We start from the raw sequence: 21,949 nt of genomic DNA on the forward strand, positions 1-21,949 counted from the left end.
TCTGGGCAGGAATACTGGTGAGATAAAATGATCCCGGCAAGGTGTCTGTCCAGTCTCCTCTTGAAGACTTCCAAGGTTGTGGACTGCACCACCTCCTTGGGAAGTTTATTCCAGATTCTGGTCAGCCATATTGTAAAGAAGTTCTTCCTTACATACAACCTGAAACCATCCTCTAACAGTTTATGGCCATTACTCCTTGTCCTCCCCTGGGGTACCCTAGTGAACAATTTTTCTCCCAGCTCCTGATATTCACCCCTTACGTACTTATAGACAGCCACCAAGTCCCCCTACAGTCTTCTCCTCCCCAGGCTAAGCAGTCCCAGATCCCTTAGTTTTTCCTTATCAGCTTTGTCCTCGAGGCCCATAATCATTCTTCTGGCCCTTCTCTCTGGACCCTTTCAAGATTGTCCATGTCTTTTTGAAGGGCGACACCCAGAACTGGACACAGTACTTCTGGTCCATCTCCTGCCTGTATTGTAAAGGTAAATCTACAACTACTCCTTATGCTTTCTGACGTCTCACACCTGCAACAAGCCCCACCTCCCTTCTCTCCTTTGTCAGAGAGAGGCATTTTGCAACACATCTCCCTGCTGCAAATAGAATATGGGTTCCTCCCTTCATGGCTTCCTTGCAGCCTGCCTTCCACACACCAGAACTAATGCCATTGATCTGTGCTTAGGACTTTCAACACGATCAGAGGGTGGGACCCATGATTTGCCCTGGATAAGGATTTTTCAGAAGCGCACACAGGCACAAAGGCCTTCAGGCACAAAACAGTTTTTTAAAGTGTAATCAATTATTCAAATTCAGATTATAACACAGGTCGGTTGACAGTCAGTCATTTAGGGGTTCCTTTATTTCCATTACCACAGATCTCTAAGAATGCTGAGTGAGAGAAATAACATTAAGTAAATGCACAACCCTGGCAACAAGGGGTTGAATTGCACAAAGGCTTGAGTTCTGTTAAGAAACTAAGGAAGTATTGCATAGACCAGGTTGGTAACCTATAGCTCAGGGGTAGGCAATAGGGCTGTGTGAAGCTTCAGTCCCTGATTGGATTTGGCAGAGATTCTGCTGAAGCTGGAAGTCTATTTCCCTGGGTCCTTAAGGGAATGTCCAGATGAGCATGGTCATGTGGTATGTGGAACTGCAAACATGTTTGACCCCTGGATATCCAGGAGTCAAAAAAATATGTGGGGGAAAAAACCCAATGCAACGCATGCTTGGCCAGCATGCACTGCTGAAAAGCGGAGCCAGGCCACTCGGAGCCGCCCAGAGCCACACTCCACTGCCAGCCAGGCTTTACATGGAAGAATTGCTCCAGCTGCAGCCCCAGGTCACCAGGTCCCCAAGTAAGGCTTCTGGGGCCAGCCCAGTGCTGGCCCCAGCCTCTCCTACCCCACCTGAGGCAACTTGCTGCACACCAAGGCATTCATGGCACAGGCAATCCCCGGGGACAAGTGGCAGCGGTAGAGAGTCCTTTGTGGAAGTTCCTCCTTGATATGCAGATAAGGCTGTTCTCATCCCTGGAAGTGTCAGACCTCAGCAAAGCAGGGAGGCTCAAAAAATCTTTCCTTGTGTCTACACTTACTTGCACTGCAGAGGGGATGGAGTTCAGCGGCAAGAGTAAGTGCAGGCAGCTGGCTGGGTGGGAGGGATGGGAGACCTATAGCTTTCAGGCTGGGGTCAGATTTTAATGGGTGACCAAGGCAAACTAAAGTTTTCTAACCTCTGGAATAGACTGTCAATTGTATGCACTATATGGCTTGCTTGATCACTGAATCTGTGGGACAGTGAATCCAGCCTTTGGTCTTCATTTTCACTAATCATTTCACAGCTGGAACAGAACAAATCTCTATGGCGGACCAAGAGTAATTACAGCCTAGTTATGTCTGCTCTGTACAAAGTGTCCTGCATAGTAAAGCATCAGCTTTCAAGCTGTACACAAAGCTTGGAGTGAGCCCTCTGCTGGGTGAATTTTATTGAAGAGCAAATAATCAGAGAACAATAATTAAGAATCAAATCCTAAAGACCTCTTTCAGACAAAACACCAACAAACCGAATGAAGATGGACCAACATAATTTATAATAATAAATAACGTTAAATGTTAAGTATTCTAAATTATCTTCAAAATGCTTTGCAAGACACAAGAGTTAAATTTATAGCACAATTAGTGAGAAGCATGTGTTTGGTGAAAGTGTGGGAAGAAACTGCAAAACTATAAAATAGTTAAACCAGCCTTTTCCATAAAATTCTCTGAGTCAAAGCTAAGGAAAAAACTATATTATATGCCAATAATCAGCAGTATTTTACAGTGCGAAAGAAATGGGAAAAAACAAAGAAAGCAAAGAAAAGAAGATTGTGAGAGAGAGCACTAAAATCATTTGTCTCATTGGTATTAAGTCTGAGATGAAGAGAGGAAGTGGGCACTCTTCCAAAACAATAATTCTACATTTCAGTAATTCTTTTTTTCCCTACTCACTTTAATTAATCTTGTTCTAATTTGTGAATGTAAAAAATATGCAGAATATTTGCCTAAGCAAGTCAGACTGGCTTCATGCAGTGTTTTCTTGGGTTTTCTCAGCTCCAGTTGTAATAAGGTAATAAGTGCTAGAATAAATTCCAGTAGAATATATATCTGACAGTAAACTAACATGGCCACTGGATGTCACTGCTGTTCCATGCAAAAGACAACAAAACCCAAGCAGCGGATTATTGAATTTTCTCTGTATATTTTTAGATGAAGGTATTTCAATATGTTTTGGCTGTCCCCAAGCTTATGGTAGAAGTCCACATATTTTGGACCAGTATGAAATTTGAACAGTTTAATAAATGTAAGACCTGAAACTCAAGAGCATACAATGTATTTTCCCATGAATCAGTGCCATTTCTTCCCCAACTCTGACTTGAATGAGATTCAGTTTAGCATTCAAAGAAATCCTGCCAACGAGAAACAATACATGAAAGCAACTGTTTCCATGCAGTTGTTCTGAGAGCAGACTAACCTAATTAGCTGGTGTCAAATAGAACAAAAAAGCCAACGTGCTCTTGTGATAAAAATCAAGGGAACCTTTGTTATCATTTTTATCAATAGATACTAAAATCCAACGCTTTGACAAGAACTTTTCAGTGTTCTTTGTATGTGTGTCTGGTTGATATGTAAGAGAAGTTTTGTGGTAGAAGTCCATAAACTAGTGCTTTCTTTCTCCAGTAAAATTAACTTCCCATGAGCAATAAGCTACTTCAGCTTGGATAAATCAAATGGCTAAAAGGAATTATTTTAATTAGGTTCTTAAGGATCACAGTCTTCAAGTGACAGTTTAACAAGAGGTATGCAAACCACACACTCTCCTAATAAAATAGGGTTACACGCTCATGCACACACACATATATTAGACTAATTATTGGGTAACCAACTCAAAACATTTCCAAAAGGTCTCATTTTCAGGAAATACAGGAAATCCACCCTTTGAAAACCTTCAATAGATGTCCTGAATATGGTACCTAACATGACTAGAACTAAGCATTAAATATTAGGAGGACAATAAAGACATAAGTTGCATGTATGTGAGTACAATGTCATTGATTTAATGAAAGTACACACATTTACAACAGGTCTTAATTTAAACCAGGGAGTCACAGTTGCAAAGGCTAGTGTATTTTGTGCTAAAAATGTTGCATATATCCTGGTACACATTTTATTTGTGCATGCAAACATATATTGGCATTGATATATTGTATAGCAATAAAATAATGTCTAGCTCTTCTGTAGTGCTTTTCATTAATAGACCTGAAAGCTCTTCACAAAGGACCATTTACTTTATCTTATAGATGGGGAATCCAAGGCACAGTGAGTTGATTTGTCCAAGGTCCCCCAACAAACTAGGTACCTCATTTGCATATGCATATAATAAAAATTTGCGTAGGCATTCAGAGGCACTGTCCTCTGCAAATGTTACTTCACTGCTATCTGGACAGTGCCCTACACTTTTAATATACCAGCTGATGACTGAAAGTCAAGCTGAGCTGGGCCTATTCACAAAAGTTAAAATACAAAATATTGATGACAAAGACAAACTGCAAAAGGATGGAAGTTTGCGGCTGGACCTTCTGTAAAAAATAATGAGGCATCACTAAGCAGGCTCCTATTTGTCTGGTATGTAACTGTGTGAAATGTCTATCCCTGATTAATTAGTATAGTAAATATTTCTTTGCAATTAACTCACATTTATGTGTAGGACAAGACATTCTCCATATGTACTTTCATAGGTGCCTCCTCCTGCTTTACAGGTTTCCCTCGATTTATGCTATACATGCGTTCCTGGAGAATGGCACATAAATTTACATAAAGCAAACCTACTTTACAATGTAAAAAATAGGGATAGGTTCCCATGGTGGTGAGGAATGGAGTAAGGCTGGGACTAGGGAAGGGGCAGGGGGAAGGGTGTCACTCCCAGCGCTGCACAAGGCAGTAAAGCGGATGGAACAGAGTGGCATTCACCCCAGCCCCGGCTGCAGCGGCCCCAGGAGGAGCAAGTGCCAGCTGCCCACAGCCACTGGACCGCACTGTGGCTCTACCTGTCCCCCCTCACCTCTGCTCCTGGGCTGTGCTGTGCCCTGGTGCAGGCAGCTGGTGTAGGCTGTTCTCAGGACTGCTGCAGCCGGGGCTGGGGTGAGTGGGGGCATCTATGCTGGGGGGCATCTATGCTGATCACATAAGAGTGAATTTACCTCACATACAGTGAATTATGGGTCTAAATATGCTCATCGCATAGGAGCAAATTCACATATAAGTAACCCGCATAAAGTCGAGGGAAACCTGTACTCTTATTTTGATTCAGTGGTTCCCTTGATCTTTCAAGGATGACTCCTTAAAAACTTTGCATTTTTCCTGGTTGTTAATCAATTTCTTGATACATTCCAACTTAGTAGAAATTGATAACCTCTTGTTATTGAAGAAGGTAATTCAATCAAAATTGGGACTTTCTGATAACCAATAATGAACAGTTTGATTAACAGGATTTTCCTGTTTATTACTGCTTGGGATTCTCTCTTTATTTACACAGCCACAAGAATGATTTGAAGATGCTGAGCTAAAGGGTATAAAAGAAGAATGAAACAGCTAAAAGGGTGCACTTCAAGCATGAGAAATTATTCCTACAAGAACTGCTACTGCACCCAGCTGATCTTCTGGTGAACAGATCCACACCTTGAGAGCACGAGAAGACTAAGAGCGCTTCTTTTGCATGTTTTGGTGAGATACTATCACTTTTACAGCTAAATACTGGACTTTGCTTTGCTTTAGGCTTGCTTAACAGTGGATTCTTGTAATAAATAAATCCTTTCTGTCATTCAACGAGCGAGTTGTCATGTCAATCCTTTATACACTAATCTTGAATCCCATTTTATGACTTACCACTACCCAGTTTTTAATCATTTCCTAATTGGTGAAGCTCAACTATTTGCTGTCCCTGCAAGCAACCTATATATATAGTCATTTTATGGTGCATATTGAAACCACAAGCCATGCCAACATAAAAAATAAATCTCATCTTCCATCCTCCTCGTCTTTACTATATTCTCCACAGAGCATTTTTCCCATATCTTGAGGGTGCTCTCCACATGTCTGAATTGTGAGGATTTCTATGCTCTGCATACAAACTGTCACAAGGGCTTACCAGACTGTCATGCAGAAGCTATGAGTAGAATTAAAAACAGAATTTTGATGGGATCTTGCTGTCCAAATCCATGTGCTGGCTAAATTACAGGCCTGGTTAGCAATAGTATAACCATTATGAGTCTCAATCAGACCTCATCAAGGAAATCATCATACTAATTTCTAAGTCCAAGCAAACTGATGCCTTTTTTCTGCTCTCTCAGCACTATCTAATAGTACAGCCCCAACTATGTGAAACAAAAACTATTATATTACCAATTATATGACTTGCTTCTCCCGAGAGTATTAGTTATTGCTTAGGTGTACACAATAGGAAATGGTTCCCAATTGCCAAAAACTCTGAGCTCCGTTCTTTCTGTAACAGCTTATTTCTTATCTGAGGAAAAATGGTCAAGACAAATAATTGCCAATGCTCCAACATGACCTTTTTATGTTTCTTAGAAAACAATGGATTTCATTTAGCAAGCTCAGCAGATTAAAAAATGAAGCTACTGACCTTTAAGCCCTCATGTCCCACAGAAGACACCCAAGATGTGCACCAAAGAGTTTTCTAATGCACATCCTGTAGCAGCTTGTTGCTTAACTGCCAACAAATTAAGGTCACTTTTGGCCATTCGTAAAGCAGAAGTTGCCACCAGCATTATTCTTCAAAGTAGACCAGTTCTCCAGGGTATTATATTTGTGACTTAGGTGCCTAGATCCTGGGTTCCAAGTCAGGAATTCTGACGGAAGCAAAAAAATGGCAGATGCCTATGCCCCATGCAACACTAAGGAGCTCAAAACAACCTGACTTTGTCCTCAAGAAGGGCAAAAGCAAACTAGGAGGGCTAAGCTGAGTTATCCTGAGAGATGTGTTGACCTCATGAAAAAAGGAGGAAATGGTAGAGTTAACAGATCCAGAGACACCCAAGACTATAGATAAAAACACAGGAAGAGCTCTTGTCTCCACCCAATGAAGTGCTGCTCAGCGTGTGGAGATTTGTGTAGTAGCTAGTTGTAGACCCCAGCAATGCTAGTGTATTGTGAACCACATTAGGTTAGTGGATGTCTGAGATAATTTGTCTGAGGAACAGGATTCCTTGATTTACTGACTTCTTGTGAAAGCCTGCTTGAATCACTGTGCCAGTTGGCTAGAATAATTGCCTTCCTTGAAAATGACCCAGCTATTCAATGCACAATTTTGTGTCATGGATCTCTTAGTGCAGAAAGTTTTGTTCTGCTTTTCACTTAGTAACACAATGTACTTGTATTTCTTTTGTATCTAATCAGAATTACATATGGACAAAGGTCTTTATCTCTAAATTTGCACTGGCTGAAAATGGTTCAAATCCTGCTAAAAGACAAAGTTGACCAGAAAGGGGATTTATAATGGTGAAAGATACAGCCTCCCTTGCACCAAGAGCTCAACAGAGGTCAGGGAAGCTGTAAAATTAAAGAAAATAATGGTAATACCTAAGACTTTCAATAGCTCACAAACTTTGTGAGGCACTCTGCATTCTTTCACAGAATACGAGTGTGCTACACTGTGGTACAATATTCTGTGAATACAATTACATAGTGTGGCAATACCAAAGCTGCAATCTGCAGGATCCATTTTATATAATGGCTGAACCTTTATAGCTTCGTAAAAAAAAAGACTTCTAATTGCACTTCCCTACAGCACCTCATATGCTTGCAAAAAGTTGACACAACTGCACTGGCTACTAAATTAATCCAAAATATGTTTTACTGCAGCATTCTCACTTTCTCAAGTAAGAAGCTGCAGGCAGCCTCTGCAGTGTTCCACTATGAAATAAAAGATAGGCTATCTGCTATGGTAGGTCGACGTGTGTGTGGGTAGGCGGCTTTTAAGCTGTAGTACTTAACCAATTTTCTTGATTCGGTGCTGCAAAGATCAAGGACAAAAGCATTATTTTAACTCTAAAACTATGATTGAGATCAAACTTATCTTTGCAGTTTAAAGTCTCAACACTCTCTTTTCCCATAAGTAATGCTAAGTGCAGCCCTTTTTTCTTTGACAATTTAATTGGTTTAAAGTAGGAAAAAATCCTGTTTCTTGGCAAGCCATTATTTTTTTAAAATCTCCTTTTTCAAAATTTTGCTGGATGGAATTTTCAAGTGTAAAGTCTAACCAATATAAAGATATTATTTAAATTAGAGTAAAACCTCAGGGTAAATGCCCTGTTTATACCATCATCATTGGTACAACATAAGTTGGCAGCTGGCCCCCAAATCATTTAATCAACAGGGGATTTTTTCATGATGACCATTTCCCCATCAACATGTAATTGGTCACTGTTTTTTCTTTTCCCTGCTGCCTTAGGCGCACTTTACTGCAGAGTAGACTGCTTAGTTCCACAGTAAAGTGTCATCATCTACACATGCATTGGTATTAGGGCACAGTAAATCAACTCTGCTGTTGGGGATAGTACTATCCTATGGCAGAGTACTTAACTGCGCCAAAATGCATGTAGATGGTGACAGGGACTGGCTAGGGCATAAAGGTGCTAAAGTACAGGGGCTGCCTGCTGCACCACTTCGCACTATTGCACTCTCATGCTCCAGCCAGCCCCTTGACTGCCCAACACTGCCACTTGGAGTCTGGGGCTGAGCCCCCCTCCCACTGCCCCCCCTTCTACCCTCCCCTACCCTGACCCTGCTGCCAGCCTGGGGCTGCTTCATCCCTACTCAAACTGCTGCTGTCCTGGGCACATGTTCAGGTGCTGCACCTAGGAGCTGCTGACTCCAGCTGAAACTGCTCTGAAGTTGACTGAGTTGCATTAATTGCATATGCAGATGCACCCCCCGTGACCCAATTCTGGCATCAGCTATCCTGTGGCCTGTGGCATGCATGTCTGTAGGAGCCCTCACATACACAGTACTGCTGCTTTCACTTCTCCTACTGTTCTGTAACTTTGCATCACCATTAAGCATCATCTGGCATGAATTCAATGTAGCATTTAGACTAAATGATTGGGTCAAAGTAGAACATAAACATGCAAGCTAAATTGCCAGAGGACTTAAATGTTATATCACATGGATCTAACTTCTGAACGATGTCCTCCATTGGTCTAAGCTGGAATCACTCTATGCCTCCCCTAAGCATCTGGTCCAAAATATCTCCCTTTCTAAATATACTAATACTGACTATGTTATAAAAGAAAAGAGAGAGAGAGGGAGGGAGAGAAAGATATTTTGGCATCAACTTCAATTTCACAGTTCCTGACAGACTTTACTCTTAGGACTTGGTAGCTAGGAGTGACCAGGAATAATGGTCACAAGCTGGCAGAGGATAGATTTGGATTAGATATCAGGAGGCGCTACTTCACAGTCAGGGTGGCTAGGATCTGGAACCAGCTTCCAAGCGAAGTGGTGCTGGCTCCTACTCTGGGGGTCTTTAAGAGGAGGCCTTCCTCTTAAAGGAGGGGTCGTTTGACCCCAGTACTCTTTCCTGCCATGGCAGGGGGTCAGACTAGATGATCTACTCAGGTCCCTTCCGACCCTAGAAACTATGAAACTATTTACTCATGTCTTAGGTAGTGACCTGGTCACATATTCATACAATTAATGGCTCGATAAAATGGGGAATAAGCCACAAAGCTTTTTTTTTTTTGGTAAAAATATACGTCTACATATATATATATATATATATATATAAGATTATATACATCTACACTCCTAGTATCGCACCACAGAAAGAAAAAATCTTCACCCATTACAAAAACCACACCCACACAGAGGCCCACTAGCCACCCAAACCCATTACAATATCCACATTGCATGCAACCCACGCAAAACAAATAAGCAAAACCTGGTCCCTCAGACCAAGCAACACTTCCTATCCATCCCCACCCCATTTGTGGGGTCACATACTCAGTTCAAGTGTCCTCTCTGTCGTTGTCACTTCAACTCCAGCTGGAGGACCTGCTGCTGCTGTCGCTATCGCTAACCTCTATTCTACTTGTCCATTCTTCTTCTTCGCTGCCACCACCCCCCTCTCTGTTCAGGGGATGTTGGATGATCCTGTACCACGTCTCTGTGCCAAGTGACTACGGCTGCCTCCTCTCCATCTTCCGCTACCGATTTCTGGTAGTAAGTCCAGAGTTCGCTCAGAGCCACTTTCACACAGCCCACTATCTCTATGTCTGTTTGCTGTACAACAGGAGGGTCCTGGCCTTCCACAGGGTACTCCTGATGCAGGACACAAACTGTTCGAAACGGGGCAATGGGTGTTTGGTGAGGTACCTGTACAGTGCCACTTCTCTAGTTAGCCGGCTGATGCCAGTCACCACCTCACAGAGCTGCTTCACCCTTTTCCATACCTCCTTGGCACAGGTGCAAAGCCAAAGCAGGTGGTTGATTGTCTTGGTAGTCCCATGGCAGTTGGGCCACATGCAGCTGGGTCTCACCAGCTGCCTCTCTCTATGTGTCCAGGCCATCACTGGTAGAGCTTTGTGGGCTATGAGCGAGCTCAGGTCCTTGTGATTTTTGCGCAGATCCTTGTAGTGGAATCGCTCCCACACGACCTGGCACACGTTGCCCAAGAGGAGGCCCACAGGTGACATGGTGTCCCTTTGTTTCACCATCTCCTGGATCTTCCTGTGGCTTCTCATGGTCACTGGGCCTGCGTTCTGCAGGCTGTACACATTGCAGCACTGGTTCAGGGTCTTGTACAACCACGATACACCCATGATCCATGGTCTATGGTTGGTTGGGGTGCATACACCCCAGGGTCTCAGGATTTGCCCTGCAAAGTACCTCATGAGGCAAGCAGTTTTGGATTTTGTGTTCATCACCAGCTTGCAGATCAGGCTCATATACTTGGCTCACAGGAACAGGAGGATGTCTGGCATGCCCCTGCCCCCAGCCCTCTTGTCCTTGTACAAGGTCATCCAGGCGACCTCTTCCCATCTGGAGCCCCAGAAGATGCCCACAGCCCTCTGGATTGTGTGGGTGACACGCTTGGAAGTGGGGAAGACCAGTGCGGCATACAGAAGCACCGGTAACAACGCCGCCTTCACGAGCATGACACGCCCCCCCATGGAGAGGGAGCGCATGTGCCACAGCCTTAGTTTCTGCTTTACCTTTGCCTCTGTCTTCTCCCATGCTGTCCTGCTGCTCAGCTCAAGGTCAAAATCTATTACACAGAATTGTGACATTAATTGGATATATGGCCAGTGCTCCCAGCCTCTGAAGTACACTATAGCCCTTCAAGACTCCCCTTCACTCCAGAGACTGAGACCACTGGTCACCTAACTGAGGCTCCCAGCCAGGGACTGTGAACTCCCATGAGTTGACCAGGGTACCCAGACAAAGCAGCACATGAGCCAAGATTGCTACTTGCTGCTGCAGGGGGAGGCCAAGTTCACGGTCAGCCAGGAGCTTGAACTGCTCCACATAAAGGGTGGTAGAGCCACTGAGAATCTTACATTCCCAAGTCTCATTCAATTTACTATGAAAATAAAATGAAAGTTTTCATTTAATATCCAATTTCCATGTTAAGGAAGCCTGAGTTTTTGCCCTCCTCTTGTGATCAGGGAGGCAGTGAATACTCCTTTGAAATATTCTTCTACATAGAAGACCTATTCCTAAGAGAGGTGTTTTTTTTAAATAGCCTTAAACATTTTAAGATTTCCCAGAAGACTTTCTATTGTGATCACTTCCCCCACCTGCTCTTTTTCTAGTAGTTTATTGGAAATCTGAAGATCGTTTGTTTTACCTCTTTGGACATCTACCCAGGCAACATGCCCTTGCAGGAACATAACTTATTTCAAAACATTGCCACTGAGGATGCTTTGTCACTTTTCTCCATAGCAACTAGTGGAATATTCCTTGAGGAAAACTAGTGATATATGTGAGACTACAGCTCCTTACTACCTATGGAAAACGGGCCTGAACTTTGGTATACCAAACAGAAGTTGAAACTGAAATGTGAATTTCTGCTTGCTAGTCAAGAAGAATTGTGAGTGTGTGCGCAAAGTAACGTAAAATAAATGTGATGTTGGGCATTATAGAGAGGGTCCCTGAAACACAGCATTCCTTCCACAGTTCCTAAACTAAAGCAAATATCCTCACAACAACAGCCGGGGCTTTTTTAGCTGCTTTTAATGTCCCTATCCCTTTTCTCTAAAGGGTTAAAACACAGGTGAAGCATTCAGCACCACTCTTCACCATCTATAAAATGAGATATTTTTGTAAAAGAAAAATAAACTTGTTCTTCATCTAGCAAAGTGAAAGGATAAACTGAAAAGAGGCTTGCTAAGTGGATTTTTGTCACATTTCTGTGGATGTTTTGAAGTTCTGAAAACAATGACTACTTCTAATAAAATGGGAACTCATACTTCCAATATGAATTGGGAGACAAGAATTTTGGATGTGGCTGGGCACCAATGCAGGTGGAAGGTTGAGGCCCAACAGAAAATGAGGCCCTAATAGGCTTGTGGGCTCTTTTTAAACTAAATCTTACATTCAAAGCCAAAGGTGATTTCTGTCATTGACCACAATGATAAAACATTTGAAATGACAAGTGAAAAATGCTTCATCTCATGAGGCAGGAAACTTTCATATAGTTAAGGCCTTGTGGCAGGGATCTCAACCTTCACTGTAGTGCAGAGGGCATCTTAATGATGATAATGTCCCAGGGGCACCATCCTTCTTCTGTGCAATCGCACAGACCATCTTCTCTCCTGTGGCATGTGACCCTGCTTTAGCAACCACAGCAATTGCTTGCAAATGAACAAGTAACATGAGAAATGTATTTTATGCCTTTAATTTTCTTCTGAATTTCACTAATCATGCTGTCCGCTTTGGACTGTCATTTTATCTCCCACTCCCATCTGTTCTGTTTCTCTCAGCTGGAAACAAGACAGAGAACCAATGCCAAGCAACTTCTCCCCTGTCTGAGTGCTCAGTTTGGAACCGATGGAGCCTGCTTTTTCCTGAATATGCTGGAGCACTATGCTGGTACACAGTATGTACGTAGGAGTTGTTTAGCCAGGTGAACATGTTCAGACTTTTCAGCATTAAGGAAAAAATTAACTTATTGTGGTACAGACCACAAAATATAATTCACCTACCAAGTTTTGTTCTCTATAAGTTGTTATCCTCTGAAAAAAGCAGAATTAAGAGCTGGCTGGAAATGTCCACACAGAAAGATTTTACCAAAAAACACTAAAACAAAATCAAGATGTCCTGCAGGAACACAGGGCTCCTGGCAGAAATCAGGCGCATTTCCATCAGAAGTCCTCCCTGTTTTTCTGTCAGCTTACTTGCCCAAATGCTTTGCAGCCTGAGCTCCCTGGACTTCCAGAGCCCCTGTCTCCGCTGCAGCCAAAGCCCCAAAAGCTGGGGCTTAGAGGGTTTTCAGTCACCTGGCTCTTTGGCAGTGTGGGTTTCCAGGCTTGGGTTTGGAGGCAGCTGGCATGGCTTTTAGTGGCCATGGGAGTCTCAGAAACTTCTCAAAAACGTCCCCAAATTAGGCTTTTTCATTCCTATTCAGCAAGAAATTTTAGAATGTTCATTTTTGTTCTGCTTCTGAAGAGTTTCTACTTTAAATGAGAAATTTCCTGTGAAATGTAAATTCTCATTTTCAGCCAGCTCTAAAAATTAACTTACGTGGCTCCCTTTGTCACAACAATTCCATAGATGGAGTCTTTCACTTGTGCTAGATGTTTAACTAATAAAGTATCAAATTGATCTATGTATACTGTATTCTATTATTACGGGACTGGATTGCAAATCAGCTGATTTACAAGTACAGAATGTCTTAGTTATGTCAGAACTAAAGAATGGAGCCATTTGTGATGCAGAACCACTTCTTTAAATATTTCTCCTTCTCATCTTTCATTGGCTTTCTTTATTTAGGGCTAAGGCAGAATGGGAAGAATTAATCTCTGTGATGGCACTGAGGCCAGAGCAAGAATCAAACGTATGGCAATTTTGTGCCCCACTGATCTTGTGGCTGCCGAGGTTCGTTGGCCCCTGTTGCAAGGTAAGACTAGTCTGAGGGCTGATCTAACTCATACAGGCTGCAATAGCCTGTATTGCTCCATAGTCTTACTGGGGAATAGTGGGAGAATAGAAACAATGCAGCCATGACCCTCAGATCCCCTGGAAACCATTAATTGTCAGAGCTTAGGAGGCAGGACATAGTGACAGATATGACAACCATCAACAAACAGGTAACAATTTTTGACCTATCTTCTAAGAGAAAGGTGAAGATGTAAGAAGTATTAGGTTCATAAATCACAAGCCATTGTGTAAACAGACAAAATTGGAGGTCATTTGAGCACTTGAATCCCATGACTGACTGCAGATCCAATACAAATGTGATTCAGTGATGAAGCATGTCTAGAGTCCAGACATCTCTTAGCTATAGAGAGCATAAGGATTGCGTTATGGAAGCTAAATGTGAGGTCCCTTGCGCTGCCCACACATGCCATTCTTTTTGTAACAGTTCAAATGTAAGGTCAATCAGCCACAGGATCTCAGGTATGGATATTCAGTAGCCTGAGGCTGATGGACTCTGTGTAGCTAAATTAAATCCAATGTCATGTGGCAATTCATTAGTACAGGCAGCTCTAGATTTAGCAACAGAATTTTTTTAATTGGTTATTTAGCTAGATAAAAATTATGGCAAAGACCCACCAATGACAAATGTGTTTGCTAATGATTATAGTAGTTAATCTGCTAATCACTTTTTGTTCCCATGGGAATCAAAGCATAGACTCTGTCAATTATGACTAAAGAGTATGCTGAAACTGAGCCTTTTCTGATGCATTACATTAAGGAAATGCTATATGGTCTGAGAGACAGATTGCTTGCCCAACTGCCTTAATTGCTGGTTTTATAATATATTATCTAGGAGAATATATCTTTTTAATCCCGTTCTCTCTCAGTTAGTTAGAAACTGGTTGTTGACAAAAGTGATGGGGGGTGTCAATATTCATGAGACTTCCAAGATATAAAGGATTCAGTCCAAGCTTTTGTTCCAAAGACCCAGATATCTAGAAAAAAGCTGAAATCTTTGCAAGCTTTAATGGAAACAAAATTATGTGATATACTGGTCTTTTCAATGCACCTAATCTTTGTTAACAGATGGTGGCAGATTTATGTGATGAAGTGGGCAGGGTTTCCGTACCATGCTTCTGGCAAACATGATTAGCATTTAACTCATATTTATATCTGTGGACACATAAATTTAGGCATTGCTGGCCTGATTTTCAGAGGCACTCTGTGCACTCACAGATATTAATTCAAGGACAGCTGTGCATGCTCCATACTTAAAAAAGACCACCCTGGCCAGGTATGTTCATAGGATGCCTTCCCTTGACCAGACAAGTGTACAACTGTCTTCCTAACCATTCATTTACCATAGCCAAAATTTGAGTAATAAATATTAACTCTTAGATGGTGTTGTTATCTATAGATCTTAAAACACTTTACAAGGAACAATAAGCATCGGTCCAATGAACAGATAAAAAACTAAGGTCCAAGGAAACCAAGTGACAAAAAAAGGCCATGCAGATAGCTGGTCACACTCAGATGAGAACACAGACACTGAGAGTCCCTGTTCCAACCTGGTACATAAGTAAACTACATAGAGGAAATTCTGGCCCACTGTATGTCAACTAGATTAGGCCAGGATTTCACACTCAGTTTTGGCTTAAATTAAAAACTCTCCACATATTAGGCAATGTGCCTTTTCAATAAAGTGACTATATGCAGTGTGAATGCATAACATGAACACCATCTCTCATATCCTGCTTGGGTTGGAAGAATTTCCATGTTTGTTAGGTATATCTTTATTACGGTCTGGGAGCTGTAAGCAAGATAAGAACAGTCCTCTCATACCCATACAACTAAAGGCAATTTTCTCATTACTATTATACAGAGATGGACACACAAATTTAACTGTCTGGTTGCAGCATTTGGCAGTTAAGTTTTTAGAACGTGGTACTTCTAATGCTTCTCACTGAAATGCTAGCCGTGAGAATTAGCAACCCAGAACAACCACATAATGAGAGACTCTACAGGTCACAACATGTGGCAAACTTCTTACGTTTTATATAAGCAATTTCCAGCCAGTGACACACTCCCAAGTGTAGCGTCCCAAGACAGATAGATCAACAATGTAAAGAACGTATTTAATTGACTGTGTTAGAGTAACTGACAGGGCACAGAACTTTGATTACTTATTAGGTTAAAAATATTTTTCACAAATGGCCAAAACACATGGGAGAGCATGTATTCCATTTTTTGATTTAGTAAAGCCTTGCCAGGCACCACAAATTAGATATGCTCAGATAGCATCCTTGACCTTAAGTGAGAGGAACCTGTTTATTCTACCCAATGAACACATGGACGTTCTGTTTATGAAATACGTCCCTGATACATAAGCTTCAGACTGAAGTAGGAAAATATCTGAAGTGCATGCTTTAAAATCTCCAGTTAAAGCCCTTCTTCATGCTCTGCTGCAGAAGGCTGAAAGGGCTCCCTCTCTTTGTTGGCTCATGGTGTTAGCAGCCATTAGAAACCTGCATGCTGTGGTCAAAGTTCTGCAGATCCATTGTGGCAGGCAGGGCTCGCTAACTTCCCAGGTGCTTTGAAGAGGTGGAAGTTCATCTTTTGAAGATGAGATGGCTCTAGAGGGATTACACTAGGCAGCTCAGGGAGGAAGCATACACCAAGGTTTATGTTGTGCTACTGTTTGAAATACTGATAAAGCCAGGAAGAATGTGACATTGGGTATTAACTCAGTTGCTATGCTCGGTGTGGGATATATGTGGACTCAGCCCATTCGTAGTGTTGAAGGAATAAAGAAAGGCACGTTCCCAGTTTCCATCATTTTCAAGGTGACATTTAAGAAAGCAGGACACTCTCTTAACAACAAGGCTACTATTAATAATTATTTCTATAACAATAGCACCTAGGAATCACATTCACAGACTAGGTCGTACTGTGCTAGACACCATAAAAGCAGTACAAAAAGTCCCACCTACAATAAGCAATGTCTTCACTACTTCACTACTAAGATGTAAAGTTAAAGCCTGAAGTATTTGCAAAACAGAGCAAGTATAAACTGACAACTGTAGTTCTTTCATTATAGATCAAAATAAACTCAGATTTCTAATGGAAGACTTACCCTTTGGTCTCTATATACAAGAAATGCATTATGGCACATTTGATACTCATTTCAATAAGGTAGTTATTAGAGTTGGTCAAAACTTTCTCTGGGGAACTATTTTCTGAGGTGTTTATGCAATCAAAAATGTTAACAGTAAGTCAGGCTTCTCTGAAGTCTGTTAGCATACCTGCCTCTTGGGGCTGCCAGGGCACTTGGCTCACCAAGGAACTGGTCCAATTAAATATACATATCCATTCACCTTTTCTGAAATAGAATGAAAAATTGAAAAAATTAAATTAAGCTAAAACTTGCTTTTCTGAATTTTGATTCTGAATGAAGATGGAAATGTGAGTTTCCGTGGAACAGAAACTCAGATCCCTAAACATCTCTACCTTTTACTAACCATATGCACAGTTCTATTTCCAATTAATACTATGTATACCTTCATGTAAGAGCCTCATTCATACATTTATGAATAAACCTGTTCCATCCTCACCGAGCGCTGTTAAGACATTCCTATACCTTTCTCCCACAGAGTACTATTAGAGAAAGAGTATACATTAACCATATTCTTCTATTTCAGATTATTCAAATTTATACTGATAGACCCACTGAGTCATCATAATCAAACCCTTGTTTAATTGGCCAGTTAATAACAGACAAGCTTCTGCAACTACTGTCCCACATGGAAAGGCAGTCTGTACAGAAGAGTCATATTGACAACTCATACCCAGACAGCAGAGATGCACTGTACCCACTGGGTCAATTGAGTTCAGTTCTCCATGACAGTGAGGGCAGGCAGTTTATGCTAACAACATGAAAGTAGCATGTTGAAAAGTTAATGATTAGACTCTCAAAGGACTACTAAAATAAACTGACCCTTTGGCTGACCCAGTTGACCTATTTTACATTTTAAAAAAGAACTGTCAGAAACAATTAAAGTATTCCTACCATGGAGCAGGAAGATAAACTAGATGATCTTTCAAGGTCCCTTCCCTACCTGTTTTCTACTATATCCGGACCTCAAATCAGGAACTTTTACTGTCCTTCATAACATGAGAGCAAGGGAGTATAAAGCAGTAAATTTCAAGAATGATCAAGAGAACCCTTCCTCACATGAATAAACTGCATGAGCAAATTGTGGAACTCATTGCCACAAGAGATCATTGAGGCCAAGAAGCCTTAGAGAGGAATTAGACATCTTTATGGACAACAATAATATCCTAAATCAGGAGTTGGCCCGCAGGGCCACTGGATCGGGCCCACAGAAGTGTGCTGTGGCCAGTGAGTGGGTGCCAGATGGTTTTCCTGTGCTGTGCTGCAAGAGCATCAGGGTCCTAGTACCAGCCCACTAGGACTCAAGCTTAGGCCAAGTGGCCTAAGTTACAACAGTTAATGCTTAAAATTGGATTGAAACCCTATGTTTCATGTATCAGAAACTATCCCTAACTCCTGAGGATTAGTAGGAGATCCTCAGTGATAGGCCAAAGGGCAACCTGTTCCCAATGGGTGGTCTTCCCCTGACCTTCACTGGAGAAACAAACTGAACCTGTGTGAAGGGAAAGCCTCGGATACATAGAGAAAATGTCTGTCTCAGGGGTTGAGACCCCTGTTTTCTCCCTCTTCGTTCCCCTTTTGTTTTTCTGGGTTTTGAGTGGGATGATGCCACAGGGATATCAATCCCTGCAGCAAACTAGCCAAAGATGGAGCCTGACAGTTTTTCTGTCATACTCTGGGCCTGGGCTGAGAGCCTGCCATAGTTTAGTTGCTATTGCAACTTCTTTGGGGTTCAGCATGGCTGTGTCACTGAACCCCAGCTGCATGTTTTGCTGGCAGCTTCAGCCACGCAGGCCTCGAGTGAGGTGGTACCATGCATCTATTAATCCCGAATGCAGACTGACCAGGAGCAGGGTCCTGCCAGTTACTAGCCTCCTATATTGGGAATTGTAGTGTCTCAGCATTGTGGTAGAACTGAGCCTGAATGTCCAGGCTGCAGCCATAGGCCTGGGCCCTTTTTGCTGTTTCACAGCTTTTCCGTTTCAGCCTAGCTGTGCAGCTGAACTTCAGCCATATGTTTGGCTGTCAGATTTGGGCAAGGGTAAAGGCTGATGTGATTTGAGCCAGTTGAGACCTAGCAACTTGTTTATGCAAGCCAGTTTTTTGCTGCCCAGCTGGGCCTCCTTTTGTCTCTTTTGCAGTTTAAGCCCCAACCAAACAGTGTGGTTGGGCACTAATTGTAGTTCAGGCCCAATCCAAGATAGGCCTGGTCCCTTTTGGTAGTTTCATAGCTGTTAGGTCTCAGCATAACAGTGTAGCTGAGACCAAGTGTCCAGGCCGCAGCCAAATAGGCCCGGCACTCTTTTGTTGTGGTGCAGGACAGGCCTGAGCCCCACCTTTTATTGTTTTACAGCTGTTGTGTCCCAGCCTAGCTGTGTCATTGAACCCCATTGTACATCTGTTGCATGTTTGCGCCTGGCACATTTGGGGTCTGGTGCATGTTATTGTTTTTCTAACTCTTTGTCCTGACCAAGCAGCGTGGTTAGCACTGGTTGCAGTTCAGGCTCTTGTGCTGTTTGGCTGGCTTTTTTTTTGAGTTCTCAATCTCTTGCAGTTTCTTGCCAGGATTAGAACTAGAAACTCTAGGGTGTGATATACTGACGAAAGCTGCAGTTAACCCCTCAAAGCCAACACATGGAAGTGGAGGTCAACACTACAGCTTTGCAGGGAGTAACAAGGGGCTTCTTGCAATGCAGAATGACCTACGCTGTCTAGCAGCTCCCTGTGGTGCAGTGAACCCATGGAGCAGTTTACAGGACTCTCCAGTGTAGGTCTCCCTCTCTAGCCCACTGCTAAATGGATATGGGCCCCCAGAACTACCCATTGGGGAGCACCAGGTCCCAGACTGCCTGGGTATGGCTTACCCAAGAGGGTGCCACCTATAGACCTTGTTTTGTAGTGTATAGTGCTTTAAAATTAGTGTTTACTTTTGTTTTTTTCTTTTTTCCTTGTAATAAAAATGGATTTTGTGTTTACACTGCTTGCAAGGCAAGGGTTGTCATTTCACTGGACACTCTAGTAATTCATTTAGTGTTTCCCAGGAAGTCTGAGTGGGGGCTCAAGCCAAGGTGAAATATATTTAGTACCGCAAAATTGAACCCGGTCTGTGTTGCTGTTGACAGGTGCTCAGCAGAAGGGTTACATACAAAATATTCTCTAGTGCATGACTGAGCGCAGTCCTATTTTCTAAGCTTTGATTTTGCCATCTTAAACAAGAGAGAAAAACCAAGGGTAGGGGGACTCCGAATGGCACAATGAAGAAAATAATAAATAACTGCATATTTGGTATATAATGGTGTTTGGGGTGCAGCAGGAAAGCAGAGGGCTCCTGTTACTTCAAAATAATGCAGCAGACTAAATTGGCTGTGTGGGGCTGCAGCAGCAGGAGCACAGGCTGGCCCTTAACTAAAATGGGAAACGCCTGTGTGTGGTGGGGAGCTACATGACAGGAAGCATGGCAGGGCATTAAGGCATATAAGCTACAGCAGGCAGACAGACCCTGCATGCTGTAAGGAGAGTTGCTGCCCAGGGAAGCTAACTGCAGGAAGCAGGCCCATGGACACCCAAGCTACTCATTCATGAGATAAGCCTGTCACTAGGAAGTAAAGCTTGTGGTGGGGTACTGATGCAGGGCAAGGAAAAACTTTGTGAAAGCAGTGTTAGAAATATTATTAAAAATGCATTATCAATAAGTCTTGTTAAAACAGCGCAGCTGTCAGCCCTCCCTGGTGAGAGAACTGGGAGAGCTACTGAGAGCTCTTTGTATTAAGGTATCACTCTCTCTTTGTTTTGCAAAGTTACTATCTCTTTGTTACAGTAAAGCATATACTCCTCAGCTTTTCTCATGCAGATAAGAGTAAATTGCAATTCTAGCCTTGAAGCAAGGAAAATTCAAACTTTTGTAACCTCAGGTACTTTCTACCCATGCGCAATGAATTAATACATATAAGCCTATCCGCCCCGCATACTTAAGTAGTTAATTATAATACACATGCGACGTATGATTTGACGTATTCACATACGTGTTTGTATGAATCGGAAATGAGTTGTAAAAGTTCCTCCTTCTGCACACGTGGTCAGGAGAGAGGGGATAAAGCCAGCTGGGCAGCTTCCCTCGGGGGCAGCAGAGTGTTTGATCTTTTGTCTCTCTCTCTGACCCTATTTGCAAATATATACCTTTTGTGTTGCTAATAGAATGTGTCTGTGGCTGAAGGTTTTTTTCGCCTCCCGAGAAACGAACCGCGATTTTTACATCAATAATTGGCGCCCAACGTGGGGCTTCTCGAGGACTACCCCAGAATTCAGTGACGGAGCGCCTCCGGTACCAGGGGAAGTGCGCACCGAGCCGACTTTGGACTCGCCCCTGGAATTTGAGGTTTAAGTCAGAATATCCGGGAAATTAAAGGAAGTATCCCATGTAAATTCTGAGTTTCTGGAGAGGCAGACACACTTTGGAATTTGGATCAAGATCTCTGGGGTATCTGAGTGAGTATACGAATTCCCTTTGCCCAATCTGGTGTACGGATCTAAACAAAGGACGTGTAAGTTTGCTGAGAAATTCTAGGCTCAGCTCTCATTGTAAATCATCTGTTGTTGAGATCTTTTTGGTATTTCGTGTGCCTTGGGTGCATTTTTGTGGGCAAATGGGTACGAGTCGCTCTCGTGTAGAAAACAATATTGATACCCCTCTAAAAGTCTTATTACGTCATTTTAATAAATTTGCAAAGCCGGCCGATTATGGAATAAAAATGAAAAAAGGTGATTTAACTAAGTTTTGTCAACTTGAGTGGCCAACATTTGGGGTCCACTGGACCCCGAAAGGATCCTTTGTGCTAAAAGAAGTGATAGCTATCCATGAAATTGTTATGCAGAATGGGTATTGGAATCAGTTTCCTTATATTGATTGTTGGTTGTGGGTGGTTCAAAATCAGCCACCTTGGATTAAGAATTACTTAGTAAAGTCTCATGTGATGCTTGTTAAGAAAAACACTCGGGGGGGGGGGGGGGGCGCCTGTACTTCCCGAGTCTAATGAGTGGGGGGATTCTGAATTGGCTGAGTACCGGACCCGTGCTCCGGTTGCCCTGTCGG

The 21,949-nt window shown here is 42.5% G+C and overlaps 1 long non-coding RNA gene across 1 annotated transcript in view; it reads right to left on the reverse strand.

Moving 5' to 3' along the window:
* LOC149852220 (uncharacterized) overlaps window positions 1-21,949 on the reverse strand; it is a 133,695-nt gene that overhangs the window by 87,563 nt on the left and 24,183 nt on the right. Inside the window, exon 4 of the long non-coding RNA XR_016439438.1 lies at window positions 16,991-17,067. This is a non-coding gene — a long non-coding RNA (uncharacterized LOC149852220). The remainder of the gene's footprint in view (window positions 1-16,990; window positions 17,068-21,949) is intronic.

This window comes from Crocodylus siamensis, chromosome 15 (genome assembly GCF_052110815.1).
Source record: "Crocodylus siamensis isolate JL-2025a chromosome 15, ASM5211081v1, whole genome shotgun sequence".
Classification (NCBI taxonomy): domain Eukaryota; kingdom Metazoa; phylum Chordata; order Crocodylia; family Crocodylidae; genus Crocodylus; species Crocodylus siamensis.